This window comes from Hylobates moloch, unplaced genomic scaffold (genome assembly GCF_009828535.3).
Source record: "Hylobates moloch isolate HMO894 unplaced genomic scaffold, HMol_V3 SCAFFOLD_13, whole genome shotgun sequence".
Taxonomy (NCBI): Eukaryota; Metazoa; Chordata; class Mammalia; order Primates; family Hylobatidae; genus Hylobates; species Hylobates moloch.
In genome coordinates, this window is record NW_026652288.1 from 13,857,912 (window position 1) to 13,870,377 (window position 12,466).

Genomic DNA, 12,466 nt, shown 5'->3' on the forward strand with positions numbered 1-12,466 from the left:
AATATATTTTCTCTTCCTTTTTAATTTTTTGTTAATTTTATATGCACATATAATAGATGTGCTTATTTAGTGATCCATGTGATATTTTGATACAGCCATACAAAACTATGGAATGTTTCAAGAATATGTCTTTCATCCTTGTGCAAGAACCATGCTAATCTCTGTATCATACTCATTTTAGTGTATGTGTTCCTGAAGTGATGACATAATTTTCTTAACATTTTTTCTCTAACTTATATAATTGTAAGAATACAGTATGTAACACATATGACATAAAAATATGTGTTAGTTGACTGTATATTGATAAGGCTTCCAGTCAACAGTAGGCTATTTTTTTTGTTAAATTCGGGAAAAGTCAAAAGTTATTCTTGGATTTTCTTTGTTTAAGTTCAGGGGTACAAGTGTAGGTTTCTTACATAGGTAAACTTCTGTCATGAGAGTTTGTTGTACAGATTATGTCATCACCCAGATATGAAGCCTCATACTAATTGGTTATTTTTCCTAATCGTCTCCCTCCACCCACCCTCTACCTTTCTGTGCATGGGTCAGCACTCCTCACTCTCCACATTGTTCAAGGGTCAACTATATATTAATTCTCTTTTCTATTCGTTCCCCTTTATAAAGTGCTGGAGGCAAGAAATCATCTATATTAACTGTCAAACAGGTTGTCTGGACATTGTTGATCCTCATTAAATGCTGGTTTCAATTCCCATAAATGAGGGAGTATTTACGATCCCAGAGTGTTATTTAATAGCTACTAAGCCTTTACTGAAGAGCATTAAAGGTAAATTGGCCCAAACACTTGTATCAAACTTATCTAAATAAATGTTGGGAGACAGATTTTACAGCTAAACCTCAGATGTTCTATAAAACTATTCGCGTGTGTGTGTGTGTGTGTGTGTGTGTACACATATTTTAATAAGAAAGAGAGAGCAGCTATTTGCTTTTAAACAAAGCTCATTTAAACAACTATAAGCTTCGGCCAATGTATTTTCATTGCATTCAGAATATGCAAAATCTGCTTTATACTATATTCTAGCTGGTAAAGTATGTATTGAATATAATTACAATACTAAGCCCGAAGCACACAATGTTTCCCTTGGTTACCTTTTAATTATCTTGCCCATTACCTTTTAATTATAAATCTGCATGAGCATTCAAAGCCCTGATCATCCCCCTTGACCCTGTTTATATAGAAGACCGGATTTCCTTAACGCCACAGCTACTTCTTGACTCTGACTTTAAGTAGCACCTAGAAGCAGTGATGTGCTGATAAATGTTTATAAATAAGCTGGAGGAGAGGAAGGGGAATGATTTGTAGCATTTGCTGATTTCTGTGGCGCTAATATCCTCTCCTTGGCCAATTTCAAGGTACCAGTATGATGCCAATAAATACAGAGTTGACAAAAGATGCCCAGCAGTACATATGTATGGCATTTTATCATATGGACACAATAACTTAAATTATCTAAAGAACACGTAAAATGATGCATGTAATATAATGTTTAAAAAGTGATGAGTTTTAAGTATCTGTTCATTTTATTTATTTATATTTTGAGGCAGAGTTTCGCTCTTGTTGCCCAGTCTGGAGTGCAGTGGTGCAATCTTGGCTCACTGCGACCTCCGCCCTCCGGTTTCAAGCGATTCTCCTGCCTCAACTTTCCAAGTGGCTGGAATTACAGGCACCCGCCACCACGCCCGACTAATTTTTGTATTTTTAGAAGAGACAGGGTTTCACCATGTTGGCCAGGCTGGTCTCAAACTCCCGCCCTCGTGATCCACTTGCTTCAGCCTCCCAAAGTGTTGGGATTACAGGCGTGAGCCACTGCATCCGGCCCCATTTTATTTTTAATATAATTTATTTAACTATAAGTTTATATAACTTACGTTTAAATAATGGTTGTGTTAACCAGATCACAAAATTCCTAAAAAATTTAGCTAATTTACAACTGGATCTCAGATCCAGCATACAAAAGCCTACAATGGTGACCTGGACATTGTAGGTACACAGTGAATACTTACAAATGGCTTGCTGAGAGTACTAAATAAAAATATTTAGCAAGTTGCCTCTATTCTCTTTCCTAGGGTATGTAATATAGATCAAATAAAACAAAGTCAGATGACTAAAGACCATATAGAAGGTGAACCTCAAACTTCTACAAACGAAAAGAGACTGCAAATGCTCTGTAATTTGTCCAATTTTTTGACACCTAATTTAAAAAAAACACATCAATTTGACATGGAACAACTAGGTATACAGAAAGCATGATGCATAGAACATACTTAGAGCTTAATAAATAGAAGACTACGAAAGAAGTCTTGAACAGGACTCAGATAGGCCTGTCCTTTATCTATACCTGAAAGTGAACATCTACAAATGCTAAAGATAGATTTAAAAGTTATCAACAAAATCACGCTATACATTATGGTTTATATTTAAATGTAAAAGAATAATGTTCTATTAATAAATTAGAATTTAATCAATTGTATGTAACTTAAAAACCTTCTGGTACATATAGCAGATATATATATTTCTAACTTTTAGATTAGGTTCAGGCGGTACATGTGCAGGTTTTTTACATGGGTAAATTGTGTGTCACAGATTTTGGTGTCCGATTATGTAGTCACTCAGGTAGTAAGCACAGTAAGAGATAGGTAGTTTTCTGATCCTCACCCTTTACCCTCAAGTAGGTCCTGGTGTCTATTGTTCCCTTCCACGTATCCATATGTACTCAATGTTTAATTCCCACTTATAAGTGGAATATGTGGTATTTGGTTTTCTGTTCCTGCATTAATTTACTTAGGATAATAGCTTCCAGCTCCATCACTGCAAGAAACATGATCTTATTCTTTTTTATGACTGCATAGTATTCCCTGGTGTATATGTACAACATTTTCTTTACCCAGTCTATGATTGATGGGTATTTAGACTGATTTCATGTCTTTGCCATTGTGAATTGTGCTGCAATGAACATGTGCATACATGTGTCCTTATGGCAGAATGATTTATTTTACTTTTGGTATATACTCAATAATGGGATTGCTGGGTCAAATGGTAGTTATACTTTCTTTGAGAAACCTTCAAACTGCTTTACACAGTGCTGTACTAATTTATACTTCCACCAGCAGTGTATAAGCATTCCCCTTTCCTTGCAACCTTGCCAAGATCATTTTTTTTTTAATAGTACCCAATCTGACTGGTGTTGGATGGTATCTCATTGTGGTTTTAATTTGCATTTCTCTAATAATGTATGATGTTGAGCTTTTTTTTCTATCCCTGTCTGCCTGTGTTTCTTCTTCAAGAAATGTCTTTTCACATCTTTTGCCCATTTTAAAATAGGGTTGTTCGTTTTTGCTAATTTGTTTAAGTTCCTTACAGATTCTGTGTATTACACCACTGTGGGATGCATAGTTTGAAAATATTTTCTCCTATTCTGTAGGTTGTTTACTCTAGTGATAGTTCATTTTGTTGTCCAAAAGCACTTTAGTTTAATTAGGTCCCACTTGTCAATTTTTGTTGTTGTTGCAATTGCTTTTGGAGTCTTTGTCATAAAATATTTGTCAAGGCCTATGTCTAGAATGGTATTTCCTAGGTTTTCTTCGACAGTTTTTATAGATTGAGGTTTTGCATTTAAGTTTTTAATTCATCTTGAATTGATTTTTAATTAAATGAAGGGGCCCAGTTTCAATCTTCTGCATATGGTTAGCCAGTTATCCCAGCACCATTATTGAATAGGGTGTCATTTCCCCATTGCTTGTTTTTGTTGACTCTGTTGAAGATCAAATGGTTGTAAGTGTGTGGCTTTATTTCTTGGTTCTTTAACTTATTCCATTGGTCTATGTGTCTGGTTTTGTACCAATACTATGCTGTTTTGGTTAAAGTAGCCTTATAACATAGTTTGAAGTTGGGTAATGTGATGGCTCTGGCTTTGTTCTTTTTCCTTAGGAGTACTTTATCTATCTGGGATCTTTTGGTTCCATATGAATTTTCTAATAGTTTTTTTTTCTAATTCTGTGAATAATCATTGGTAGTTTGATAGGAAGAGTATTGAATCTATAAACAAGTTGCTTTGGGTAGTATGGCCATTTTAACAATATTTACTCTTTCCATCCTTGAGCATGGAATGTTTTTCCATTTGTTTATGTCAGCTCTGAATTCTTTCAGCAGTGTTTTGTCATTATCATTGTGGAGATATTTCACCTCCCTGATTAGGTGTACTCACAGAAATTTTATTTTTTGTGGCTATTGTGAATGGAATTGCATTCTTGATGTGGCTCTCAGCTTGGGCAGTGTCGGTGTATAGAAATTCTACTGATTTGTGTGCATTGATTTTGTATTCAGCAACTTTGCTGAAGTTGTTTATCAGATCTAGGAGCTCTTAATTTTATGTTTAAAAAAATTCAGAGCTAAAAAGAACTTAAGAGGTCATCTAGTTAAACCTCTTCATTTTTTAATATAAAAATCAATGATTAGAAAAGTGAAATAATTTGTCTAAACGTACTCAGAATTGAGCTAAGCTCAGAAGTGGAGCTGTACTAACTATGATAAGTCTCTTGAGTTATAACAGGCTGAATCACTTCTATATATACACTCCAGATTTAAGGAGACCAAGTAGCTTGCTATTTATTTATTTATTTATTTATTTATTTATTTATTTATTTAGAGACAGAGTCTCACTCTGTCGCCCAGGCTGGAGTGCAGTGGTGCAATCTCTGCTCACTGCAACCTCTGCCTCCCAGGTTCAAGCGATTCTCCTGCCTCAGCCTCCAGAGTAGCTGGGACTATGGGTGCTTGCCACCACACCCAGCTAATGTTTTGTATTTTTTAGTAGAGACAGGGTTTCACTGTGTTAGCCAGGATGGTCTCCATCTCTTGACCTCGTGATCTGCCCACCTCAACCTTCCAAAATGCTTGGATTACAGGTGTAATCCACTGCACCCAGCCCCAGGTAGCTTATTTAAGATGACATAGTAGATTATAGCTTGAGTCAATGTTAAGGGCCAAAAATCTATATTATACTTTTCAGATTTCTTGTTATCACAAAGTCATTATATATGTCATATTTACCCTCAAGGAGAGTTAGTGTTGCTATGTTGCATATGCATTTATTTATCCATTGAGTACACATCATTGTCCACCTATCAAGAACCAGGGAATAGAAGTTGGACAGGAGCAGAACCTGCCCCTGTCCTTCATGTGCCATGCAAGCCTGTAATGGGGTTTAAATGTACATGGTCAGTAAGGGCTGGCAAGACTCCCATCCATCCTCCTCTTTGAGACCCCCAATCTGGAAACAAACAAACCTGGTCCTTGAAACACTCACTGGTAGTATCTCTCCTCCCAACCAGGCTCTAAATTTCATGGTATGGTCATTGTAACTAAAGCTTGTCAACAGGTCTTGAGACTGAAAAGGAAAGAAACATTGCAATATTCTTCTCATAGCTAAGGCTCTAGCCTCACCATCCAAGTACATAGGCCATTATTAGCCGCTAGGCTTTGTCTCCCCTATAGGAGTCTCCTGGAAACCTAGCAGAAGGTAAGGTTGTTTAATTTCCCATGTTTATAAAAAATGTATTCTAGACACAGGGAGAAAAAAATACGAGACTATATTAAATCAGGGAATGAACATGTTTCACCCCACTATCCACACCCTTTCTGCCTCTTGCTCCAAGATTTTTGTCAGCCTGAGATACTCAAGGAGAAAAATAATTTATTCAAGCTATAGCACAAGATATAACAAATTTGTTTCTTTAATAAAAAAGCATTCATCGAAAGCAATGAATGAAGCTCTATATATGTTGAAGCAGACTACTTCATGCCAAACAAATGTTAACCTTAGAATTAGGTAAAATCTATTGATGAGGGGATAACAAGTGTGAAAAAATTTCATACTATAAATAGTTTCCATTCCTATTTACTGCTCATATTCCATGTTTCAGGAAGTGTGCTAGATTAGGGAAACTTTCTTTACTTGACTACAGTTATACCCTATACATTGCCATCCTTTGAAACTTATCCACCTAAGAAATCACAAATTCAGACTTTCATGCTCAGAAAACAATTGCTATACTGCAGACTTATTTTCTCAGTCAGGTCCACTGCACCCCAACTAGGCTAAGCCACCCTGATATATCTCTTTGCATACCCTTAATCTATTTGTACCACTCACCAGAATTATGTTCCCACTTCATTTTCTAGTAGCCTATAAAGCATGATGAAATGGAGGAATGTGTTTGTTTTGCCCTCATTGTAATTTAGCACTTAGCACAGTGCCTGGCACACACTAAGTGTTCAAATATACACATATGTATAATAAGTAAATAAGTAATGTATATGTATATGCATAAGTATGTATATGTATAATACATATATGTATGATAAGTAAATGTATACATGCATATTACATAGTCCGTCCCTCAAGATCCTTATGGTCTTATAGTAGGATACAGATAGATAAATGTAGGTTCTCCAATATGTAAGAGATACAAAGTAGAAGTTCATATATCTATAACATGAGCACATAATTCACAAAGAATGCAGAGAGAACTAATTTGACCTCAGTTAGTGAAAGGAGCAGCAAAAGTGTTAAAAAGAAACTGATGCTGGAATCTAGGAGTATTTGACGTCCTTTAGAGGAATAAAGAGTGGAGATAGATTCTTCCAGACAGAAGCAGAATCATGAACTTAGATATCAAAATATGAGAGCACTGTTATAACAAGGGAAATGCAAGCAAGTGAGCAGAAGCCATTAAAATTCATTAGGCAGCAGAGAAGCACGAACGGTGTGGATAATAGAAAAGAGCTAGTAATTATAACAAGAATTATTAGAGAAAGTTTTATATGCAGATAATCTTTGAGATGAGTCTTAAAGGAGAAATCTCTGGAGAAAATGGGTAAAGGCATTCTAGAGAACAAGATATCATATATAAAGAAAGGAGGGCTATGAAAATTATGATGCAATAGGTATGATCCAATCAGTAAATGGTAAAGAGATTGATGGGTAATTTAGGGGAGACTCTGTTTGTGGCAGGAGGTATGAATGAAAATTGAGCCTAAACTTGCAGAAGTACACAAATTGTCAAGACCTAATATAACGTTAAATTGTCTGCGTTTTACCCTACAGGTACTAAAAATGATCAGATAATTATGAGCCTAATGGTATATACTATATTTAGATTCTCTTATGAACTATGTTTGAGGTGAGAACTATATAAATCTGGAGAAGAGAGAAAGGGAAAAGACAATTAAGAGGATAGTAAAGTTGAAGGAGAAGTGTACCCTATCCAAGAAGATAACCCGGGGGGTAAGTTGAAGCAGAAAGAAAACTGTAGAAGGGGAGATAAGGGAATATGGAGAAGTACACTAAAAAGCACATAAGGGAATATGGAGAAGTCAATAGGAAAAGTATGTAAAGGAACAAGGAGAAGTGCAGAGCAACATGGAGAAGAAGAGAGAAGGCTGAGTTTTGGATGTAGATAGGTTTGAGTTTTACACAGAAACAAGGCCATATTTGTTTTTGGAAATATAATTTATCCAATACCCTTTTTTTGTTGTTTACTATTTTTGTTGTTGTTGTTGTTGTTTTCTTGAGATGGAGTCTCACTCTGTCACCCAGGCTGGAGTGCAGTGGTGCAATCTCGGCTCACTGCAACCTCTGCCTCCCAGGTTCAAACAATTCTCATGCCTCGGCCTCCGAGTAGGTGGACTACAGGTACCCACCACCATGCCCAGCTAATTTTTGTATTTTTAGTAGAGACGGGGTTTCACCATGTAGACCAGGTTGGTCTCAAACTCCTGACCTCAGGTGATCTACCTGCCTTGGCCTCCCAAAATGCTGGGATTATAGGCATGAGCCACCGCGCCCAGCCTGTTGTTTACTATTTTTGAACCTAGTGTCTTACTCTCACGTGTACTGAAAAAATACTATTTTCAATAAATACTGTTTCTTTTGTTCCTTCAATTTATTTTTCTCTCTGCATTTCCATAGTAATAGTTATCTCTACATCTGGGGTCTGTGACTAAGACAGTGACTTTCTTATCCACTAGTGTATTCTCAGTATCTCAAGGAAGTATCTTTCATGTGGTAGCTGATCAATAAACATTTAGTTTATTAATGAACGAAAAGATGTAAGCAGTTGATGAAACTGGTCCTAAATCCATATTTTGTACAGAAAACTCTGCAGAAATATCTCATTTGAATTTATTATTGATGCATAATGTGTTAAGTAGAGCATTATCCCAAAGAAATGAGTGTCAAAATGGGATAAAAACCCCAAAGCAAAAGTCCCTACCAGTTTAAGGCTAGATAATGATGGTAAATACACCAGAAAAGAACTCAGAAAAAGAGAAATTGAGGCACAGTTTATCATTCTCAAGTCACTGGATGGACAGGGATCTTCTTGGTTCTGTTCGCCTGAGTGAATTGGCTGCAACCCAGAAAGAACACTCAAAAATGTACTGAACAAGGCTGGGCGTGGTGGCTCATGCCTGTAATCCCAGCACTTTGGGAGGCTGAGGTGGGCAGATCACCTGAGGTCAGGAATTTGAGATCATCCTGGCAAACATGGTGAAAGCCCATCTCTACTAAAAATACAAAAATTAGCCAGGTGTGATGGCAAGCACCTATAGTCCCAGCCACTCAGGAGACTGAGACACAAGAATTTCTTGAACCTGGGAGGTGGAGGTGGCAGTGAGCCATGATTGCACCACTGCACTCTAGCCTGGTTGACAGAGTGAGACTCCATCTCAAAAAGACAAAAAAAAAAAAAAAGTACTGAATGTAAAAGAATGAAATATATATTGAGAGAATTTGGGGTGAGGAAAACAAAGCCCCCAGAAAGAGCAATGCAAAACTTAAGACCCAAATTCATTTTATACCTACCTGTAGAGAACTTCTGAAGATTTGTAAGATTTGTTAAATCTACTAAACAGTAGATTTAACTGCAATCACTAGACAGTTGGAAAATTAGCTTATTCAATAGGTACCATTTCTATCTTCTCGAAAAAAATGAAATGTTCTTCTTGTTCACTTTATAGCTTCCTGACTGCAAATTCGGCAGGTTAGTGTGCCAAGTTCCATAATCCAGTGATCATAATCATTCTCTATATTTGTATGATACCTTTGTTTGGATGGAAACACATATATGAATTTTACATTTATTATTACTTCCCCCTGTGGTAAGGCAACATTTTATTATTAATCACACTACATCACTTAGAAGTAAAGGAGAAAAAGAGTTACCAAAAATGGAAAGAAAGAGAAAAAAAAGACACTTGAAAAGGAAGCTCACCAGTGATTTTTGATAGCAAGGGCATTTGATCCCAAGAACACTCAATAAGCAATAACGTGATTAATCAGAAGCTCTGCATTTTAATATTTAGGGCACCACCAAATTCACTGTAATGTTAAATTATTATTTGACCAGGATATGTTGCATAGATTAAATATGTAAGATCCTAAAGTCTTTAGGAAGATTAACTAAAATTTTGAACTTAAAATACCTCCTGTTATAGAATCATACATCTTTTGATGGAAATTTTTCTCAAATTATTTAAATATGAGTAACGTGGAGATTTTCAGGATTCCCAAAACAGCTAGTCATATGTGTTCTCTTCATCTATAAACTGTTCTCATTATTTATATAGCCCATTCATGTTTTTATGGAAATAACAAATTAAGATTAATAATTTATTAATGCATTCAGGATATAAGAAAGAGATGAGCAGAATCTGGTAGGTTCCTTTTAGGTTCTACTAAAATAATAATCTTTCCATTACTGCATCTATGACTTCCCGTTTCCTTGGATTAAGCACCTATGCCATCCATCCCATTAAATCTCCCCCATATATCACTTCTTGACCCTTTCACTATCTCTGCTTGACTATTGTAACTGATAATTTATAACCTTGCCTTGCCCTTCTAATTTAAGATGTGATGAGTCACTGACATTAATTTCCCTCCAAAAGATTTTATTTATCTCTTCATTGATTGATTGACTGATTGATTCAATAAAAGTGAGTAAAATGCCTTTATGTTCATCAATAAGAAGGGAAGAAGATAAATGGGATACTGTCCCTCTCCTCAAAAATTTCTTACCGTGGAATGAAGACCTGCATATAAACATTGCCAGCAGAATGAAGGTAACTTCAGTATACTGAATTGAAGAATACTAGAAAGTATTCTTCCCTCAAGGGAAGGACAGTAGAATGTCTTCATCTGAGAAGTGGCATTTGAGCTGAACTTGAAGAACTAGTATGAATTTTCAATGGGCGAAAGAATTTACCTAGAATATTCTGCTTAGACAAAAGCATGAACCAAGGCATTAGAGCTCAAATTTCACCTTGTTTGGGGATATCTGAATTTTCTTCTCTGGTTGAACGGACAAAAAGTGGGGTAATGAATACTATCTCTGATGAAGTTGCAAAGGTTTTTGCAAAAAATAATTCCAATGAATGTGTGATGTAAAACATATACCCTAGCCTTCTAAGCCCCCTCACCCCAAACTACACGTATACTTGCAATTTCCATTGTCTTCCTATGCACATTGCATAAAAATTATATTAATTAGGAGAAAGAGTTATCTTTTTGAAATCAATGTCCAAAATTTTACCCCAGACTAATATGCTTATGTGACACAGGAATCCCTGTCAAATTTCACATCTGGTTGTACAGTCTAAGAGTCAATATTTTAAGTACCATAGCAAAGTTACACATAGGAAGTTCCATATGTGGAAATGTGATGTGGTAAACTTTTTAACTGTGTTTCTTAAAAGTTTGTTCAGGGAAAAAACCACATGGATAGCCAAAATAACAACTGCAGCTACCATTTGTTGAAGTCCACATTAGGCATCATATGACTTAACTGTAAAACCTCAAATCCTCAAATCCTTTCTGAGATAGATATCATTAATTCCATATTTTTTAATTAAAAATAACTGAGGTTTTAAAGGTTGGGAATTGACCCACATGACACAGCTCACAAGAGACTAAGGCAAGATTTGGAGGATGTTCTGATTCTCTCCACTATGCACCAAGAGCTCACTGACTTTACTAGATACGTTTTTATGTGTTTGTAAGAATTACAAGCTGAGTTAAAGGCTTGTCAATATACCTTTACTTTAATGTATTATTCTCAGTCAGTTGGCCAACATTTTTGGAGGATACTAACATTCATTCCAAATTTGGTATGTATCTGGTTCTATGACAGATAATGTTACCTCTTGGATACCATTTTATCTTTATGCCAGCCCTGTTTAATTAATACTGTCTTATTTCATTCTTAGGAAATAAATCAAGCTCAGTGAATTTAAATATGACTGCATACACCTGAAGCTGAAATTTGAAAATATGTAATTGTGTGGATCTAGCTTCTGAAGCTAGATGACTCATGGCTAATGAGTGGGGAATCACCTGCATCGTTTGCCATTGAAACTCTTATATAAAGAAAGTACTTGTTTTTCAAGGATTGTACTTACATTGTCTATTTGAGAAAGTATTGACCTTTAATAATGGAAGACTGCAACTGTTATATTCTATTAAGGAACTTTAGTCAACAGTCTGCCTTACAACAGAGTGGTAATATTTTCTGAAGGAAATGTGCCTGACTGCTCTTCTTTCTGTACTGAAAGTGGCATAGGACTTATAGTCAAAAACCCAGGACTGGCTGAAAGCAGTGGCTCATGCCTGTAATCCCAGTACTTTGTGAGGCTGAGGTAGGTGGATCACCTGAGGTCAGGAGTTAGAGACCAGCCTGGCCAACATATAAGGAAACTCCGTATCTACTAAAATAATACAAAAATTTGCTGGGCGTGGTGGTGCACACCTGTAGTCGCAACTACTCAGGAGGCTGAGGCAGGAGAATCGCTTGAACCAGGGAGGTGGAGTTTGCAGTGAGCTGAGATCATGCCACTGCACTCCAGCCTGGGCGACAGAGCGATACTCCATTTCAAAAACAAAACAAAACAACAACAACAAAAAAAACAGGACTGAGCTTTTATTTAGCTTACTGTTAATTGTTACTAGCATTAATTAACCTCTTCAGGGTACTATTCACAACGTTACATGCTTTTATACTTTTTGTCATTTAATCTTCAAATTCAGGTTCCTTTGTATTGTGTCTTTCCATCCCCATTTTCCAAATAAAGAACTGAAAATGAGACGTGTTAGTAGCTTGTCTTAGGTAAGTTACCCATTGACAGGCCAAAAAATTTATTTCAAGCCCGTCCTTGGAGACCCCATTCCTGCATCTCAAAATATTCACGGTTACCTTGAGCAAGCCACTTAACTACTCCAAACTTTTGTTTCTCAGCTTATAAATTGGTAATAATAATATCTGATCTGAAGCTAGAATGAAATGAGGTCATCAAGAAAGAATGAAAGCATGAAATAAACAGTTAATGTTATTATCAGATACAGAAGTTGTTAACAACAAATCTTGTCATCTCATCTTGTATGAGAGAGAGAAG

The 12,466-nt window shown here is 36.1% G+C and overlaps 1 long non-coding RNA gene and 1 other non-coding gene across 2 annotated transcripts in view; both read right to left on the minus strand.

The window, feature by feature from the left end:
• LOC131381035 (uncharacterized) overlaps window positions 1–12,466 on the minus strand; it is a 101,913-nt gene that overhangs the window by 56,938 nt on the left and 32,509 nt on the right. The window lies entirely within an intron of this gene.
• LOC116481302 (U6 spliceosomal RNA) lies at window positions 102–205 on the minus strand. Its single transcript, XR_004251476.1, has one exon. It is a non-coding gene; the product is annotated as a U6 spliceosomal RNA (small nuclear RNA).